The 20,493-nt window shown below is 37.0% G+C and overlaps 1 long non-coding RNA gene across 1 annotated transcript; it reads left to right on the top strand.

Annotated features, from left to right (window-relative positions):
• The first annotated feature begins 5,594 nt into the window (after window positions 1–5,594).
• LOC123624537 lies at window positions 5,595–18,419 on the top strand. Its single transcript, XR_006730157.1, has 3 exons — window positions 5,595–5,621; window positions 17,682–17,817; window positions 17,959–18,419. It is a non-coding gene; the product is annotated as an uncharacterized LOC123624537 (long non-coding RNA).
• Window positions 18,420–20,493: the final 2,074 nt, after the last annotated feature.

Below are 20,493 nucleotides of genomic sequence, written 5' to 3'. Positions count from 1 at the left end.
CTTTCAAGGTCGTGAAAAACAAGACAAAACTAAGAAACTGTCATAGATCAGAGGAGACAAATGAAACAAGAGAACTAAATGCAATGTCGTATACTGGATGCAATCCTGGAATAGAAAAAAAGACTTTACTGGAAAATTGATGTAATGTGAGTAAAGACTCAAGTTTAGTTAATAACAATACACCAATGTTCATTTTTTAGTTTTGACAGATGTAATATGATTATGTAAGGCATGAACATTGGGGGATGCTGAGCTAAAGGCCAGACACGTAAATACTCCAAAAGACTACACAAATTTTATAAATCTAAAATTATTCCAAATTAAAAATTTTATTTTTCAAAAGATAGGACAAAAGGAATAGCAAGTTAGTAGACTTAAATACAATTATATTAATAATTACAGTATCTTCAAATGGAAGAAGTGCTCCTATTAAAAGTTAAAAGTTATCACACTATATAAATAAGACATATTTATGCTCCTTAAAATAAACATAATTTAAATTATAACTAAATAGAAGGAATAAGCTCTGATATTCTATACCACTATGGGAAGCCTGAAGGTAACAATAATATATAATTTCAAAAAGCTAGAAGGAGTATGTTTACTGTCCCAAACTCAAAAAAATGATAAATGTTTGAAATTATAGCTATGCTACTTACCCTGATCTGATCACTATACATCATCTGTCTGGAAACATCTCTATGTACCCCATAAGTATGTACAATTATTATGTGTCAATTAAAAAATGAAATGAGAAAGGTAAAACAATATGTATTAGGCCTCAAAAAGCTTGACATGAAAAGAATTAAGTGTTATATCATGCTAAAAGTAATTGAAAGAAATCTGTCTTGGCTATATTAATATATTGATTACTTATTAATAACTGCTAATATACAATTAATATCAATTCTTAGTATATTTATTAATAATTGTTGTATGAATGAAGGACTAGTTAAAAAAATACACCTTGAGGAAGTAGTAGTCTTAGAGATAAAGAAAGATGATTCGAAATAAAAAGGGACAAAAAAATTCTACAAGAGATAAAGGAATTCTAACATTTTCTGAATTTTATAACATACTATCAAAATATATGAAGCACAATGGAGAGACTACAAAAGAGCAACAGGCAAATACGTAATCATAGTTAAACATTCTAATAAACTCTTTCACTACTCAGTGCATAAAACAGTAAATATTCAGTAACAGTATAGAAGGGTGAAGCAACATAATGACTGACTGACATATACAGACACTTCACCCAGCAACTGCATAAATCACGTTTGCTTTTCCAGAGCACAGAGAACATTTTCTGAAAAGATCCTGTATGCATCATAATGAATGTATCAACACATTTCAAAATGTTGAAATGTTGCAGACAATATTTTCTGATTATTAAGCTGTTTATGATAATTTGTAACTTTCCTACTTGTACCATATATTCATACAGTGTGCATGATGTGTTTGTTGTGGTTTATAACTCATCCCTCAACTTCCTAAATTTTACTTCCATAATACCAGAGTCGTCATGCTGTTTTCATGGGCACTATAGCCACCTAGTAAGATAAAAAATATTTCCCTTGATGTTTCTTCATTTCCTTCCTTTTTTTCCTCCTGACATATCATTTTGCAATTTTGGCATTCCTGTATATCTTGAGTTACATGATATGTCCACAGTGTAATTTGATTACTCAAATACTGTTTCCAAAAATTCTAAACAACAATCTTAAGAAAATGTAAATATAAAGTTGATATTAAAATCCACTTTTTCAAAAAGCCATGGAATGTTGTCCAAATCTAATGTATTAGATGGTGCTCAGTTGTAATGGAAATAAATTTAAATAATTAGAGATTGTTGAAATCATAAGGATGTCCTTACTACAGAAATAGGATAAAAGACTAGCTATTTAATAGGTTGTGGAAGAAAGGGTGCAAGTTAAGTCTGAAAGAGTAATTTCATGTTTGGAGTTTTGGCTTTATCCATTATTCATCTTTTGCAAAACCTGTCACTTGTCACTTGTACGTCATATGTGTCTAATAAAAGTCTTTTAAATCCAATATCCACCATCCCTCATTTTGCACACACCTTGAACCTGTAGGTTACCATGCACGGCCTTCCCACCATGCCCATGGTAGATATCGAAAAGGTCATGGTGTGAGCTCTGCACCAGGGCCAGAAAACACCTTTAGATGCATGTAGAGGTTTCCCAGTGCAGGTACCTTCCAAACTGATGGACAAGCAGGATTTGACAGCACATAGCCTCCAGGATCAAAGCCCTGCAGCCCCGTGTTGGCTCAGTTGCTCCCCTCCCCCTGGTTACAGGGTGAACTCAACTCCAGATACTCAATTCACTTGCTGCTACTAGGACTTCCGTTCTCTTTCTAACTTCCATGTCTTTGCTGCTTTCGTTCTCTCCTTTGAGGATGTTTTCCACCCATCAGTGCTCCCCCCATCTACTTGGGAAACACTGCTTCCTTTAAAACTCACCCAAGTGACCACTTTTCCAGGAAAACCTCTCTGACACCTCTCACAAACCCACTCTATGACAGCTGTACTAGGTGTCCCCATTGCTCCTAATGAACTTGAACTATTTAACAATGAGAATAAGAAACAAGCAAACCAACCAACCAACAAACAAAACCCAACTCTCCCAAAGTTTCAATCACTTATCTCAGAAAAATATGTTTTATTGTGTCATGGTTAAGCCATACTTCCTGGAGCTCAAATTCTAAATTTTATTAATTGTGAATAAACCTTGGCCAAATTACATAAATTGCAATTTCCTTTTAAATTTTAGTATGAGTCACAAATCAACAATCTAATAATTCATCTCAGAAACTTAGAAAAGAAAGAGCATGACAAAGTGAGAAATTTGTCAGAAATTTGTCAAAAGTGAGACAGAGCACCTGGGGAATTCTAGTTGCCTCCCTGACTAAATCCAGGAAGAGAAGGAAAGAGTATTCATGATCGTGATTTTGGCTGACAGTCCCAGTTCACTTTTAGTCAGCATGATTAGTATTATAGTCCTAAGAAGGATTATTCATACTTCAAATATGTAGTGGAATAGTGACATAGAAAGATCTAGAATTTAGTTCTAAAATTTTGTTTCCACACATTCTAGAGTCCTGTTTCTTAAATAAAGAGAGGTTGCAATGACCCTTCTTTGAAAAAATATACTTTCTTAGTGGATGTGTTTTACCTGCCACATAAATTTATGATGTTTGTTTCTGATCCACTTCTAGAGTTGGATAAAGGGTAAAAATAGTTGATTTATTTCCAGCAAGAAAGACTAGTTATACTTCTTTATAATTTGTAGTACAGTACAGAGTCAGAGCAACCGCATTTCAAGTCTAGTTCTGAGTATTTCTACCTATGTGACTATAACAATTTGTTTAACATCTCCATTGCTCAGTTTTTCTTAATGAGTGATGTATATTATTTTTATTTATTTATTATTTTTTAATTGTTTTTATTTCAGCATATTACAGGGGTACAAATGTTTAGGTTACTTATATTTCCCTTGCCCCACCTGAGTCAGAGCTTCAAGTGTGTTCATCCCCAGACGGTGCACACCATACCCATTAGGTGTGTATTTACCCATCCCGTCCTTCCCCCTCCCATCTGCCTGACCCCCAGTGAATGTTACTACTATATGTACACTTGAGTGTTGATCACTTAACACCAATTTGATGGTGAGTACATGTGGTGCTTTTATTTCCATTCTTGGGATACTTCACTTAGTAGAATGGGCTCCACCTCTATCTAGGATAATACAAGAGGTGCTAGATCACCATTGATTTTGTGGCTGAGTAGAACTCCATGGTATACATATACCATATTTTATTAATCCACTCATGTATTGATGGGCAATGGGGTTGTTCCCACATCTTTGCAATTGTGAATTGTGTTGCCACAAACATCCGAGTGCAGATGTCTTTTTTGTAGAATGTCTTTTGTTCTTTTGGGTGGATGCCCAGGAATGGGATTGCTGGATCAAATGGTAGTTCTACTCATAGCTCTTTGAGGTATCTCCATATTGCTTTCCACAGAGGTTGTACTAATTTGCAGTCCCACTAGCAGTGTGAATGTTCCTATCTCTCCTCATCCACGCCAACATTTATTGTTTTGGGACTTTTTGATAAAGGCCATTCTCACTGGAGATAAGTGATATCTCATCATGGTTTTGATTTGCATTTTCCTGATGATTAGAGATGTTGAGCATTTTTTCATATGTTTGTTAGCCATTAGTCTATCTTCTTTTGAAAAGTTTCTGTTCATGTCCTTTGCCCACCTTTTGATAAGGTTGTTTGATTTTTTTCCTTGCTGACTTTCCTGAGTTCTATATAAATTCTAGTTATCAACCATTTATCAGATGTGTGACATTCAAATATTTTCTCCCATTCTGTAGGTTGTCTGTTTGTTCTCATGACAGTTTCCTTGGCTGTGCAGAAGCTTTTTAATTTGATCAGATCCCATTTATTTATTTTTGTTGTTTTTGTGATTGCCTTTGGGGTCTTCTTCATAAATTCTTTGCCTAGGCCAATGTGTATAAGACTTTTTCCAATATTTTCTTCTAGAATTCTTATAGTTTCACACCTTAGGTTTAAGTCTGTTATCCACTGTGAGTTGATTTTTGTGAGAGGTGAAAGGTGCGGATCCTGTTTCACTCTTCTACATGTGGCTATCCAGTTTTCCCAGCACCATTTATTGAATAAGGATTCTTTTTCCCAGTGTATGTTTTTTTTCTGCTTTGTCAAAGATTAGATGGCTATATGAGGATGGTTTTATATCTGGGTTCTCAGTTCTGTTCCATTGGTCTATGTCTCTGTTCTTGTGCCAGTACCATGCTATTTTAGTTACTATAGCCTTGTAGTATAGCTTGAAGTCTGATAAATTGATGCCTCCCAATTTGTTCTTTTTGCTTAAGATTGCTTTTGCCGTACAGGGTCTTCTCTGGTTCCATACAAAGCATAGAATTATTTTTTCTAGATCTGCAAAAAATGATGTTGGTATTTTAATAGGGATTGCATTGAGTCTGTAGATCACTTTGTGTAGTATAGACATTTTAACAATGTTGATTCTGCTGACCCATGAGCACGGTATGGTGCTTTACCTGTTTATGTCTTCTGCTATTTCCTTCCTCAGTGTTTCGTAGTTCTCCCTGTAGAGATCTTTTACCTCCTTAGTTAAATATATTCCTAGGTATTTTACTTTCTTTGTTGCTATTGTGAAGGGTATTGAGTATTTGGTTTGGTTCTCAGCTTGACTGTTATTGGTGTATATGAATGCAACTGATTTGTGTACATTGATTTTGTAACCTGAGACTTTGCTGATTTTGTTTATCAATTCCAGTAATCTCCTGGCAGAATCTTAGGGGTTTTCCAGATATAAGATCATATCTTCAGCAAAGAGTGATAGTTTGACCTCTTCTGACCCCATTTGGATGTCCTTGATTTCTTTCTCTTGTCTGATTGCTCTGGACTTCCAGCATTATGTTGAACAGAAGCAGTGATAAAGGGCCACCTTGTCTGGTGCTAGTTCTAAGTGGGAATGCTTTCAGTTTTTCCCCATTCAGTGTGATGTTGACTGTGGGTTTGTCACATATGGCTTACATCATTTTTAGGTAAGTCCTGTCTATGCCTATTCTGTTAAGCGTTCTAATCCTAAAAGGGTGTTGAATTTTGTGGAATGCTTTTTCTGTATCTACGGAGAGGATCATATGGTCTTTGTTTTTGCTTCTATTTATGCGGTGAATTACATTTACAGATTTGCATATGTTGAACCATCCCAGCATCTCTGGGATGAAGCCCAATTGGTTGTGATGGTTTATTTTTTTGATAAGCACCTGAATTTGGTTTGCTAGGCTTTTGTTGAGAATTTTTGCATCTATATTTATAAGGGATATTGGTCTGTAGTTTTCTTTTTATGATCTATAAAATCAGTGTAATAATATCTCTCTCACAGACACTATCCTGCAACAATGTAGATGCTTTATAATTACTAGTTTCATCCCAAGTCTCCTAAACCTCCAAAGTCTCCTTAGAAGTGAGAAAACTAAGACTTCATTGAGTTAAGCACCCTGATTTTTCCCCAAATTTATCCATATTCTTTCCATACATGTATGAATGATTAATTTTTAGTGCTTTTAAAATTTGTTTTTATGAATCATTTTTTAAAAGCTTCTGGAAATAATATATTTTCTATATATTTTCTGTCAATTCCATGGTAACTATCAAAATATACAATGTATTTTCTTTCTTATAAACATTCATCAAGCAAATATCAATGTATTGACATGTGTTGATAAATTTGATACATACCTGACCCTGTACAGGATCCTTATGGTTTGGAAATTATGAATATGAGAAGCTTTCAGTCTAAGTTGAGGTCTTTCTGCAGCTAATATACAGTTTTCTCACAGAACAAAGATTTTCTTAAAAGGGGAGAAGAAGGGAAGGGAGGAGAGGTGAAGGGAGGGACTAAGAGAGGAGATGATAGAAGATAGAAGGAAGACAGCAGGAGGAGATTGTGGAGGAGCTTGTGTCTTGTCTAGTTTTTTTTCCTTTCTTTTTTCTTCCTTTTCTCTCTTTCCCTCTTCTCTCTCCCCTCCATTCTCTTACTTCCTTTCTCTCCCTTCCCTCCACACTTTATATTTACTCCTGAAAGGTAATTTTATGTTACTTAAAATAGGAGGAGCAGACCCCAGGCAGAAACCTCAGCCAGCAGCCAGCACCAACCACCTCCCATGAGAATGAGGCCATTTTTGAGTTATTGGCCATTTCAGTTGCTGACTGCACCCATTTAAGCAAGCTCATCAGAAAATCTTCTCATTAACATGCAGAGTGGCCAGAAATGATATATTGTTTTAAGCCACTAAGTTTGAGGTTACCCATTACATAGCAAAAGATGATTGATGGTACTTGGTAACAATTTCCTGTGGTTCTAGGCTCTAGAACATGTCAATGGAAAAGAACACAAACTCTGTAAAATAACTTAAAAAGGTTTATTCTGAGCTGCCTGTGTGTGACCATGGCATGGTGAGCCATGCCCAAGGAGCCTTGAGCATTGGTCTCACCATGATTGGGTTACAGTTTGGTTTTATACATTTTAAGGAGACAGAAATTACATGTAAAGTCATAAATCGACACATGGAAGGTGTATATTGGTTTGGCCCAAAAGGCGAGACATCTGGAAGTGGGGTATTACAGGTTATAGGTAGGTTTAAAGATTCTTTGATTTATAATTGGTTAAAGACGTGAAGCTTTTGTTAAAGGCTTGGAATGTTTTAAGATAAGGAAATCTGTTAATCAGAGACAAGCCTCCGGACATACACCACACATATACCCAGACTCAAGTAATCTGTTAAGTAAACAGATGGCCTGCAGGTGTGGTTTAAGGGAGGGGGGCATGAGGGGGCATGTCTGACCTCCCTTCTCATGGCCAACAACTGAGCTTTAAGGTATTTCCGGGGTCCTGTTGGCCAAGAGGGGGTCCATTCAGTCAGCAGTAGGTTGGGGGGCTTAAGGTTTTATCTTAGTTTACAAATAACAATGCATTAGAATTTCCTCAAATGAGTGAGTATATAGTGAAACTGGGTAACATTCATGCATTTGAGGTTCAACAAATGATATTTATCAACATAAAATGAAAAAAAAATATCAAGCCTACACAACTTTGGAGAACTTCAATGTAATCACACGCAGGAAGAAATCCCTCCCACCACCTTCACCCTTCCCTCTCCACCCCACCCCTACCCCACACTTCACCTGTGGGCAGTAGGCAGCAAAACCTCAGTTAGTTTTGAGTTTCAGAGTAATCAGGGTCTGGCCAATTTTTGTCAACTGAGGGTTATTCAGAAAGCACATTTGGTTTCAGCTCATAGAAAATATTTTGTTGGCTAGTAATTCCATTTGTTGATTAAAATGCTTTAAAAAAGTGACCCGAAATTTTATTGTCCCTTGGATCTTTTGTCCCAACTGCTTTCCTGAATGATTTGCAAGTGATAGCTTATTTCCTTTGTACATGGAAGAAGAGATTGGAAAATGTCAGTTCAAAATGTTCTATGTAAGGCAGAGATAATCTTTGTCTTAATTTTAATGGATAATGGTCCTTCAATGTCTCTAGCTATTTTCTTTTAAAATAGCTAAGAGATAAGCTCTGGTTTGGGTTTTAGAAAACTTGTTTGTTTCCTGAATGACTCTGTTCTTTATAATATGATGTAAAAGACAAAGAAATAAAGTAACTTTCCCCCAGCCAGGAAAACCCAGAGTGACAATGTAAAATTCATAAACATGCTTTCAAGTTATTTTAAAACCTGAAATTCTCTAACCCTTGTTTCTACCTCTATCATTCATTTAAATCATAATTTTGTATAAGTAAGCTATCTGCTTTTAGCTGAATGACTGACTTAAAAATATCTTTTAAGCATTTTTGTATAGTTAGTTTATTACATCTGTATTATGTTTCTCATCATGGAATTCAAAGGAAATGACACAAAGGACAGTAATAGCAGTTGACAGTTGTCACATAATACAGATGTAATAAACTAACTATACAAAAATGCTTAAAAGATATTTTGTCATAGTAGTAATGGTATTCTACTGCTTGGCACAAATACTTTAAGTCTTACTTTTAAAAGAAAAGTAGTTCAATGACTAAGTCACAAAAAGAAGAGGATTTCAGGCAGGGCCCAGTGGCTCACGCCTCTAATCCCAGCACTTTGGGAGCCCTAGGCAAGGGCTTTGCTTGAGCTGAGGAATTCTAAGTTATGGTGAATTTGAATACACCACTGCACTCCAGCCTGGGTGATAAAATGAGACCCTGTCTCTTTAAAAAAAAAAAAAAAAAAGAAGAAGAAGAAAAGAAGAAGAAGAACAAGGCTTGGCATATAATAGATTTTTAATCAATATTTTTTGAGTAAATGAAAACTATTAAAACTAGCAAAAAGTTGTCTTATATCAAATGCTGATAGGTTGGTGAAATTTTAATGACTCAAGAAATTTGTAAATACTCCATCATAACCTTGCTGATGATGTATCTTTTGTGACAAGACACATGTGTTGATTAAGACAATGACATGAGGATACTGTGCTACCTGTCTCCCTCTCTCCCGGCATCAACAAACTCAAAAAATACCATTACTGCAGAAGACCTTTCATATAGTTTCCTGAAAAGAATTAAGAACTTTTGAGTACTCTCACTGAGTGATATGGGAGAGAAATTTGAATAGTGTGTATGGAGAGAAAAAAATGTGGACCCAAGAAATACTGTTAGCAATATGTTTTCAGGGGGGTGTAGTGGACAGAAAAAGAAAGATACAATGAATAATGATAAAAATCCTTTATATTTTGCTCTGACATGGGCTTTGAGCTTACGTTTTAATAAAAAAAAATCTGACAGGAGAAATAACCATATTTCAATCACAATAATGAGGAAATGCCATAAAGTCATCACTCAGGAAGAACTAAGAAGACGTCCATTCTCCTCATTCTGTTTCTTGCTGAGTGTCTCTCTGCAATTGATTCCACGTCTCAACTTTCAGAAGGATGCTAACTTTCAGCTTAAGCCCTGTCTTAAGCTTGCTTCTTAGACTTTGATTTTTTTTCTGTTGGGACAGTTGGAAAATCATTTTGGTTTAACATGCTTTGCTGCTAAGCTCTAATTTATAAGTAATAAAATAAATGTGCTGGAGAAAAATAAGTATTCCTCTTGTCTGCAGAAATTAAGGCTGTTGAGGCAGAAATAATTTTATAAAGGTTTATTGAAAGCTAAATATGAAGATCCACCCAAGAAAGACACATCAACAAACTTGGGCCTGTTCTGGAGTCTGTTGACCAGGTGCAAAGGTTTTAAGGAAAGTTAAAAGAAGGAGGGAACTCCTTATAACAGATTTGTCCTCTTTTTTGTTGGAGGGTCCATTACAGAAATTACAATCATTAGCCACACATTACAACATACAGGCTAAATGTCTATGTGCAATACAGTCAGGAAAACTTCATGCTTCAGCTAATCTTCGAAATAATCAGCACCCTATTCAGTGTCAGTACATAAAACAGTGCATTGACAATTTGAGAAACTCAGGATAAGAATCTTTACTCACAGACAGAATGGCGACATTGAGTCACAAAACCTCCCAAGGCAAGACAACTTCCAGGTCGCTTACTTCTAAAGGAAACTGCCAGATGAGACCTATAGATTATCATTTTTCCCATTTAATCAAAATTTTCCCATGGAAGCTTTGCTGATCAATTTCTGCTTAAGTTGGAGTGATAAACCTTCATCCCTTGGCACTGGAAAGGCTTATTCCCAGTAAGTCATGTCCCTTGGTGGGGGGCAGGGAGAAGAACCTTGCCAATGCAGGTGGACCAGATTGCTAGCAACATGGACCAGTTCATGATGCGAGGCTACATTGTATTATCCTGAGTAATGAATCATCTCCAGTCTCCAGGTGACCATTATTTTGGCCTTAGTCGTTGGTCTACACCAAACAGAAATGCAAATCATAAGTAACGTAATGGCCAGGAAAACAACACTTGTGCTTGTGATTATAACAACAACAACTTGAAGACCGGGACAAAATAAAGAATTTAGTCTTGTGGGTATTGAACTAAATAAATCATTTAGAGGATCAGTTTCTCCTACATTTTGTAATCATTTAGCCTTTTGAGTTAGTCTTTCTACTTGAGTTTCCACTTCACGAGAGGTGTTGTTAATTTAGATACAATAAATAGTATGAGCTACTGCACAGACATCTCCTTGTTGAGCCAATAAATAAACAACTTGTTGTTTATTTAGCAATTCTGTTAGCTAGCGCTATGTAGGCTAAGCAGTTGGAAGATTATTATTTTTTCATCTGCAAGGCCTTTTGCAGTGTCTTCAACTATCTGAACAGTGGTAGATGATAGGTTCCAAATCATGTCTCTATAGATATACACTATAGCACTTGGTTTTAGTATTCCGAAAATGTTTTGACCTATATTATCATCCTACTCTGCAATATAGTGTTTTTAGCTCTGTAATGGAGAGAAAAATTGAGTGAATAGCTGAGTTACAAAGGATTCTACTAAACCAGTCTCCTATTTCTGGGAATAGGCCAGTACAATTAAACTGCTATGTCTCGTTTCAGGAGATGGCTTGGCAGATGGGCTCTCGAGGCCAGCCCTCTATACATTATGTAGGCAAAGAGATTTTTAGTAAGAGGCATCTCTACGGAAACAGAACAAAAACAAATGCTAATATTTTGAACATTCCGTAAATCAGTTTCTTTACGGTCTGGAGGGCAATCAGTTGAGGTGTCTGGATGTTAAACTGGAATGATCTTCAGGTAAAGTGGAAGTAGGGAGTGGCAATCTGACAGGTATTTCTGGGCTGTAGTTTGTACGTCACATGGTGGTTTGTATATGGGCTTCAGGCTGTAGGGAAAAAGGTAGCTGTAGTGTTAGTGAGTCCAAGTCAGAAAAATGGAAGAAAAATATAGAAACATTAGTCTGGAGACATATAGCCAGGAAAGAAACCAGGATTCAGTCCAAATTGCATGCAAATAATGAAAACTAAAAAAAGCAATGTCTACGGCTAAATCTATTAATATAATAGTAACAGGTGTGTGATAGTTTTCTTTTGGAAAAAAATTTTTTTTTCTCCAGTACTCCATTTCTACCAAAGACAAATCATAGTAGGACCAATTTATTTCCAAAATAAATTGTGCTCTTATCATACCTGGCCTGATTAGTTGTACAAAGTATAGCAAGATCCGTGATAGGCAGTATAGACTCCTTTCAATTTGGCTACCCTGGAACTTTTTTATAAGAAATCACAGATAAGATATTTAAAGGCCCCTTGAGGTTAGGAAGCCAAGCCAAGCATTTGCCATCAGACATGTGCCTGTAGTACCTGTGAGAACTGGGTGAATGAACTCCTCTCTTACCGATGTCCCCATAATATCTTGAGGTTCTTGGGCCTGTCAGAAAGTGACATTCTTTACTTGCCACAAGGTCAGGAGCCTTTCAAGGGAACCGTGTAAATAAGGTATCAGGCCAGTCTCTCTCCAGTCTATGTGCTTTATTAAGTCAACCTCAATATTGCAATGCAGTCCGAAAATATGAAATACTGAAAATATGACATTCCAGTCAAAGCTTGGGTAAAATAACCAGTGTCTTCAATGTGTCTCATTATGAAAGAAAACATGTTTTTATTGAACTTAAGCGAATAACTACATTGTCATAAAATAAGAGTACTCATGAGTAGTTTCCAAATTCTGGAGAAATGAGGCAGAGAGAAAGGTAAATGTTTCAATTTTGCTCACAAATGTGTAGTATACTTTACACAATTGCCGTAAACTATAACTAGTTCAAAAGAAAAATAAAGTTCCTGATTCTGGAAAACAAAACATGAAAAGAATCAAGTGGTTTAAACAAAAAGTCATAAAAAAATCATCTCAAAAATATTAAATATTAAACTGGTCTTATTTACTAACAGATTTACTCAAATCATGTGACCTTGAAAATATTTTGGCTTACTCATTTATGAGTGCTCATTTATCTGTGCGAACTCAGAATCCTAAGCCCTATGCTAACTGAATGGACCCCTCTTGGCCAAGGGGACCCCACAAATACCTTAAAACTCAGTTCCCCAGTCATGATGGGATGGAAGAGATAAAGCACAATTATAAATGCATATGATTTCTCTTTTTGTAAATATTCATCACGCCTCCTCTAGCTTGTTTAATATGCATATTTGATCACCCTTCTCAGTAGAAAATCTTGTTCCTTTTTGCCCTTTGAAACACATGTGCCTGGCTCCTGGCTGGGGCTGTGCTTTCCAGCCTGTTGAAATGGCCACCCATTATGAGAAATAAAGCTCTCCTTTTTCCAAAGTATAGATCTCATTATTTTTTTTTTTTTTAGTTAGCATAAGTCAATTTAGCATCTTGTAGATAATATACAAATACACATAAAAATACAGACAGACACAGTGATCTTATAGCTCTGAGTTTAAACTTTAGCCATAAGACAGGTAAAACTCACTAGTTTAAAAGGACAGTTGGATTTAAAAATTTTAAATGGGACAAGTTTAAATTTACCTATCACTTGGCCAAAGCCCTTACCCATGCTTAGAGAAAAAAGTACAGAGAAAAATTTAAGCTTTCCAAAAGATCAATGAAGTTTTACATTATCGTCAAAAAAAGAGCAGCAGAGGTATCAAACATTTTAAAAGGGGGTTTTAATCCACTGAAATAAATTCCCACAAACAGCATCCAAAAGAAAAAAGGCAGAAAGGTCCTTTGAAAAAAAATTATAGCCTGAATATCATCATGTTCTGATTAAGCTATTTATGACCATAAAGCTCTTTAAAGAAAATCTTTTCAAATCTCTTATCAAGTTGCAGCCAGGACAAACAGCCAATATTCCTGGCTTATCTCTTATCAAATTTCAGCCAGGACAAAGAGCCTATATTCCTGGCTTTAATTTTTTTTTTCCCCTTTTAAACCAAAGGTACGTTTCCAAGTGACTCACCAAAACCAATAAGCCTTAACCAATGTTATGACTTAACCAAAGATGAACTAGGCATCTCTAAAGCATTGCAAAGCAGTTCCCACAAGGTCCAGAACCACCCCAAAGACAGCTCAAAGAAAGAAAAGTTTCCCTACCTGCAAAATGAGTGTGATACATGTTCCTGCCTGGTCATATTCTCTAAGGTCTCAGGTTCTCAGCTGACAGTCTACATACAAATGCCCAACAGCCAGCCCGGTATGCTCCGTAGACAGAAGAAGAAAGGAAATCAAAAGCTGTCCTTAGAAAGGAAAAGGATCGATAACAAACAGGTAGCCTAAAAAATCAAGAGTCATACAAAATCACACCAATTTTTATAAATGTTGCCTGGGTTAAAAAACTTACATTTCCAAGAGGCTAGTTTCCTGGCCTAGAATCAAACCTGGGCTTCAGGACTAAAAGTGTTGAATTGCAGCCACTAAACAGGGTGGATCACCTTTTTGTGTAAATTCCATAGGCAGTTGAATATACCAAGAATTTAACTTTGCTTACAAGATAATTGTTTGGTGGTTAAATGACTTCCTGTTCTGCTTCCCACAAAAACAAGAAGCCAGCTAGAAACAGCATGGTTTCAGGAGGCAGAACTGGATTAGAATTCATCTTTGTCACTTACTAGCTGTGTGGCCATACTTAGCATTTCCGAACCTGGCTGCTTTCTTATAATACCTGTCTCGCAGGTTGTTAAAATCCTTCACACACAGTAGGCTCTCAATAAATTATCGCCTTCCCTTTGTCTCGCTTCTCACTTCCTTCATATTTAATCTCTGATTCTAAAACAGAAACAGATGCTTTCAAGCACTCTCACTAAGGTCATCAGAATAAGAAAAAAAATTGGTATAATCTTACCATTAGCTACTATTTATTTTAAAATAAATATTGAGTGCCTCCTGTTTGCTAGCCCTTTTGTCAATGTTGGAGCGACCTTGGCCTTCATCTTAAAGGGGATCCTAGTCTAAACATAGAGATTAACTTGTTATAAAAGTCTGGTAAGTGTTAAAATTGAGAAATAAACAATCTTTTTTTTTTTTTTTTGCATTCTAAAAAAGAAAAAAGAATTTAACTTTGCTTGAGGCCAGATTTTTGCTCTTTAATCTTGTCAAGAGAGGAGGTTCTTTGATTTTGGGAGGAACTCCTCAGTACCACCCAGCAGGGGCATCCACTGTTCAGGAATACAGTGGGTTCCTGCCTGTCCCTACAGGACTGGTGGAAGCCCTGTGGGTGCTCCAGGGAAGTGACTTCCAAATCCTGCCTGAAATGCCAAAACATGGGCCAAAATGAAGACCCTTGAAGCAAAATAATTTTATAAAGGTTTATTGAAAGCCCAATGTAAGGATTGACCTGGGAAGACACAGCAACAAACTTGGGGGCGTCCCATAGTCTGTCACAAATTGGAACAGTTTTAAGGAAAGTTTAAAAGAAGGGAGGGGACTGCTCATACCAGAGTTGTCTTCTTTTTCACTGGGGTACGAGGCAGAAGTTACAATCATTAGCTACAAATTACAATATATAAGCGTGCAAGACAATCAGGAAAATTTTATGCTTCAGCTAATCTTAGAAGTCAATCAGTATCCTGTTCGGTGCCAGCAGGTTCTACATTAATCAGTACATCAACCATCTGAGGAACTCAGGATAAGATTCTACAATCAAAGACAGAATGTCGCCGTCAAGTCACAAAACCTCCCCAAATCCAGTTAATTTGGAGGGTTGCTCACTTCTAAAATAAACTGCCAAATGTGCCCTTCAGGGCATCACGTGAAAAAACAGGACCTAGAAACTTTAAGCATAGTCAGTAGCTATTAAACGATAAGGAAAATTGGCTTGAAACCTTAATTTAAAAAAAACATTTGAAAAATTATATTCTATACTTAAGACTTCTGACAGAAAGTAATTTTGTACATTTAATATTTTGATAATTTCTTCTAAAATTTTAAAGGTCTGAAAAGTAAAAAATAATATGGGAAATTTAAAGAATGTCCTGTAAGATTTCTTTATACTTTTAGTAGAAAGACAACTTGCAGCCAGGGCCACTTGTGTGTGATTTTTTTGTTACTGGTCTTCCAAATCACTTTTTGATATGACAGGTTCTTTGGTCCATGTGGAGTTTGGTTTTGGATTACAGCTGACTGGAAAGAAAAAAGAAACTTTCCTTCCTGGAGTACATACTCGTGGATTTATTCACTACCACTGTTGAGGGCCTATTGTGTATTGCATTATCCTACGTGCTGTAGGATGTAGGAGGCATTCAAAGAAATGTAGGGCATGACTCTGCCTTAAAAAGTGTACAGCTCAGTTGGGGAAGCAAGTCATAGAGACGGTCCAGAGATCTAGCCAAGAGCATGTAGGCCAGCAAGTGATGTGTAGGTCCACCTCTGTAACTCCGTGGACCTTAGTTTATATCACATAGTTTATCTGACCAAGGCTTTTGATTAAGGTCTGAGAACTCAGGAACAAAGATTTTGTTACAAATTTTAATACTGCAAAATTGAAAAATCCCCTAAGGTCACAAAGAAAAAAGAGGTTGAACAACTATTGTTCCTACATAGAGTGTCAAGCAGCAATTGAACAAAATGGGGCAGAGCTATAGTGAGGTAGCATGAAAGGATGCTGAGCACATAGTGTTAGAGGAGAAAAGGAAGCTGTTTAATGATCCATAGAGAATCATCCCATTTCATTATAAAGACCTATCTATAGCTCTATCTGTATGTGTGTCTCTATGTATTATATGTGTCCATATTTGTATACATGTGTGCATATAAATGCAGACAGAATAGAAAACTAATGCCAGATTGTTACCAATGGTTACTATTGGAGAACAGTAACATGGAGTAATGATGAAGAGGAACTTGCATGTTTTACTTCGCATATATCTATAGTATATGAATTTGTACAGCAAATCAAATCTATTTTTCTGTCAGATTAAAGCTAGAAAGAAAAGATAATTATGCTGAGTCTTTCTTTTTAGGGTATACCAAAATGGTAGAAAAAAGTAGCGAACCTTATAATACAAAGAAGGATGAGTCTTGCTTGCAGTTTCTGGATGAAATTAGAAAAGATAATACATTTGGAAGACAGATTGAGGACCATAAGCTAATATCCAAAGAGAGCCATGTTGGCAACTGGGTTATATTTTATCCACATACTCCAAACCAAGCCCAACATTTATCAACAGCCAGGACAGGAACCTGTTTTCTTTGACAACTGGAAAGGGAACATACCTCTCTTTTTCAAGGCCCACATGTTTGTGCTTTCATGTACTCATAGTGTCTATTAAGCTTATAAACTGCATTACAGATAAGGCAGGGCAAATTTTACATAGTCAGGCAAAGAACATACCTGTAGTATTTCAGTCTAGTTCTTCCCTCCCTAAGTAGAGTGCTTATCTGTGTGCAAGGGAGACGGGTATTGAGAAAGGAGGAGTAGAAATGTGAAATGATGCATAACCTGCAACAGAGCAGGAAGTTTGATCTGTCTATTCTTTGTCTGGATTGGGCACAGCCTGATAAGCTTACCTGTGTGTATCACCGATGCCCTCACTTCCCCCTTCCCTACCTCTTCCTGCTTACTGGCCTCGAGGGACTGTATATAAAAGATACCTGGACGGCATAAGAAGCCACTTAGCTGCAGACTTCTAGGCAGCAACTCACCCTCACGCTGAGGTCTCCTGGCTCTAGAAACAACTGTAGCTCAGTCTCCACCATGAGCCTCAAACCCAATGCCATCACCTCCTGTACCAGCGACAGGCCACTGCGTGTCCTGCAGGTGTTGCTGTTGCTATCACTGTTCCTGACCACTGTGGTTCCCACCTATGTCAAAGAAGGTAAGAGAAACTTGGGAAAGCTGAAGGAGGAGGCTCTGCTTCCCTGCAGCTGTGGCTGCTTCTGCTGTAGCCGTGTCTGGGGGAAAGACTATCTTGGTGCTCCTGGGGCTGGGAGAGCCCATGCACTGACAAGTCTGCATGGAGGAGGCAGCTTAGTGGGCACTGCCCATGTGCCAGGCGTTCTGCTCAGGACTTCACTAAAGGTTTACAGACCATGTCTGCAATGGCCTTATGAGAGGTACAACTACCCTCAACTTGCAAATAAGGGAAGGGAGGAAAATAACCATGACCAGTAATGGAGTCACGTTTTCTACTCAAGGTAAGCATGCCGAAAATCTCCTGTGTGTTGAACTGCAATGCAGGTGTGGGAGAACACTGTCTCGAATTCATCCCAGTTTGATTCATCATGTGGAAGTATTCAATCCAGGAACCCACTGCAGCAATGTCGAAGTGATGTAAGTCCCTGCTTCTGTGCTATCGCCTCCTTAGGGAAGCCCACCACCTCCGCCCACACCTACACTCTTTTCTCCAGACTCACACATCTGCTCTGATATTCAGGCCAGGGCACACACAGATAATTCTGTTCTCTCTTGCAGAGCCACGCTGAGAAGTGGAAACAAAATCTGCCTGAACCCAGACTCTCCAGTGATCAGGAAAATAATCTTTGAAATGGTGGACAGTGAAGAATATGATGAGTAATCTGTTCAATCTCTGCCAAACCTTTTTACCTACCAGGAAGAGCAGGATTTTGAAGTCTTGACTTTGTAGGGTTCTTATTTATCCAGGATACCCATTGCTACCGTGTTAAAATTTGGATATGTTTTCCATTCTGTATCAAAAATCACATTTTACTCTGAGAAGGCCGGTTAAAAGATACTAGAAAGATGAAATAATCAAACCTAGTTTCAACAACGAATATATGGTTTACTGCCTAATTCTTGGATTAACATCGTACCCTCCTTTGCATTTCTTTATTTGAAAATTCCTTTCCCAATATGTTTGTGGTAATTTTTCTTGCACTTCTTTACTTTTAGACTAGACATGCCCAGGATAATTAATAGGTTCCATAACGGTCAGTGATACTAGGATTCACACAGAGCATGGAATAATTGCTCAATAAATGTTTGTTAACATATTGAGGGACTTGGAGTTTTTCATTGTCTTAATCCTAGTATGTCTTGTTTCAAAGCATTCTCTGAAAGTTTTTTCTGCTGTTTACTTTAGGCTTCAAGCTCTAAAAATAAAAAAATATTGTGGAATGTAAGTCTTGTGAGCAGTCATTCTTTTCTCTTAAGTGAATATATTTAACAGTAGCAGAAAAAAAAATACAATAAAAAAGCATTACTTTATACCATAAAAAAGTCTAGTATTTTTTGCAACAACAAACAACAAAAAAACAGATTTTACTTAATGTTAAATGTTTTACCCTGGCAAGTTTATACATATTTGCATTTACTTAATGTCTACATGGTTACAATTTAGGTATTAGAATTGTCCTTGCAAATAAGTACAATAGAAAGCTTAAACTTTACTAGATTATTGTTTTTCATCAATAGAATTTTTATTACTTTCCTAACCTGGACAATGTATACCCACACTATTCTTATAGAAGTATTAACATGAAATCAAAATTTGCTATTGATTTGTTGTCATATATTATTTATTTTAACAGAATTGTTATGGGGAAAAAAAGCATTAATTCTCCTCTCTTTGTTTTTTTCCCCCCCACATTGGTATTTGGAAATCACTAAGTTGATGATCCATGTCATACTTAATGTAGTATAGTATTAATAATAGCTCAAATTCATTAATCACTTTAAATATGCCTTGCATAGTGAGTGTTTTGCATGCATGAATCAAACAATTTTTAAAAGTTAGGTATGATCTGGTTAAAAAGACATCCTCTGCCAACAGAATAACTAGGTAATCTGGCTTCATCACTGGCTAGCTGTATGACTGTGTTCAGGTTGCTTAATCTCTCTGGTCCTTAGTTTCTTCATCCCTAAAATGGGGGTAATATTGTTTACCTCATAGAGCTGATGGTGAGGATTGAAAGAGTTAATACATTCAAGGTGCTTAAAATCATGCATGTCACACCATACCCCATATATAAATGTGAGTAATTATTTGTTATTATTGCTATTAGCATCCACAGTATTATAGAGAAGAAAAGTGAAGTTCAAAGAGAATAAAAACTTCACCCCAGGATCACTTATCTAAGTAGGTGAGAGTGGAGATAGAAACTGTATCTCACCCACCACACCAGACCACTGCCCATAATTCTTTCTCTAATGAAGAGATTGCACTATATATCATATAGCGTTATGGATGCGCAAAACAGGACTTGACACACAAACAGCGTACTGTATGTACCATACTGGTTACAGGAGAGGAAACGAGTTCACCCATTCCCATCTGTGCATGGACTCTGGGAAGCACTCGTGTACTGAGTAGGTAGTACCCACATTTTGCATTATTATTATTTTTTTGAGACAGAGTGTCACTCTGTTGCCCAAGCTAGAGTGCCATGGCGTCAGCCTAGCTCACAGCAACCTCAAACTCCTGGGCTCAAGCGATCCTCCTGCCTCTGCCTCCCAAGTAGCTGGGACTACAGGCATGCACCACCATGCCCGGCTAATTTTTCTATATATATATTTTTAGCTGTCCATATAATTTCTTTCTATTTTTAGTAGAGACGGGGTCTCGCTCTTGCTCAGGTTGTCTCAAACTCCTGAGCTCAAATGATCCCCTCCCGCCTCGGCCTCCCAGAGTGCTAGGATTACAGGCGTGAGCCATCGCGCCGGCCCACATTTTGCATTATTAAGGGCTCCTTTTATTATCTCCTCACCTTCACAGGCTCAATGTCTTAGAACGCTTTGTCTATAAAATACATGCATTTATTAACAGTTAACCAAAATACTCACAAACAAATAATAAAACAGTAAATGAGGATTGTGATCATTTTCATTATTGTAGGAAAATAAATTCTCAGAGAAATAATGTAGAATGTCTGCCTAAAATACAAAAAAGGGGAAAACATTGATCCATTGGCCCCTGATCCTCATGGGAAAGGGATGTTGCATAGAATCAACAAAGAAACATTGGACCAGAAAGTGACAGACACCTGCTGC

The sequence above is a fragment of the Lemur catta genome, chromosome 19 (genome assembly GCF_020740605.2).
Source record: "Lemur catta isolate mLemCat1 chromosome 19, mLemCat1.pri, whole genome shotgun sequence".
NCBI classification, from domain to species: domain Eukaryota; kingdom Metazoa; phylum Chordata; class Mammalia; order Primates; family Lemuridae; genus Lemur; species Lemur catta.
This window is presented reverse-complemented; position numbering and strand designations above follow the sequence as displayed.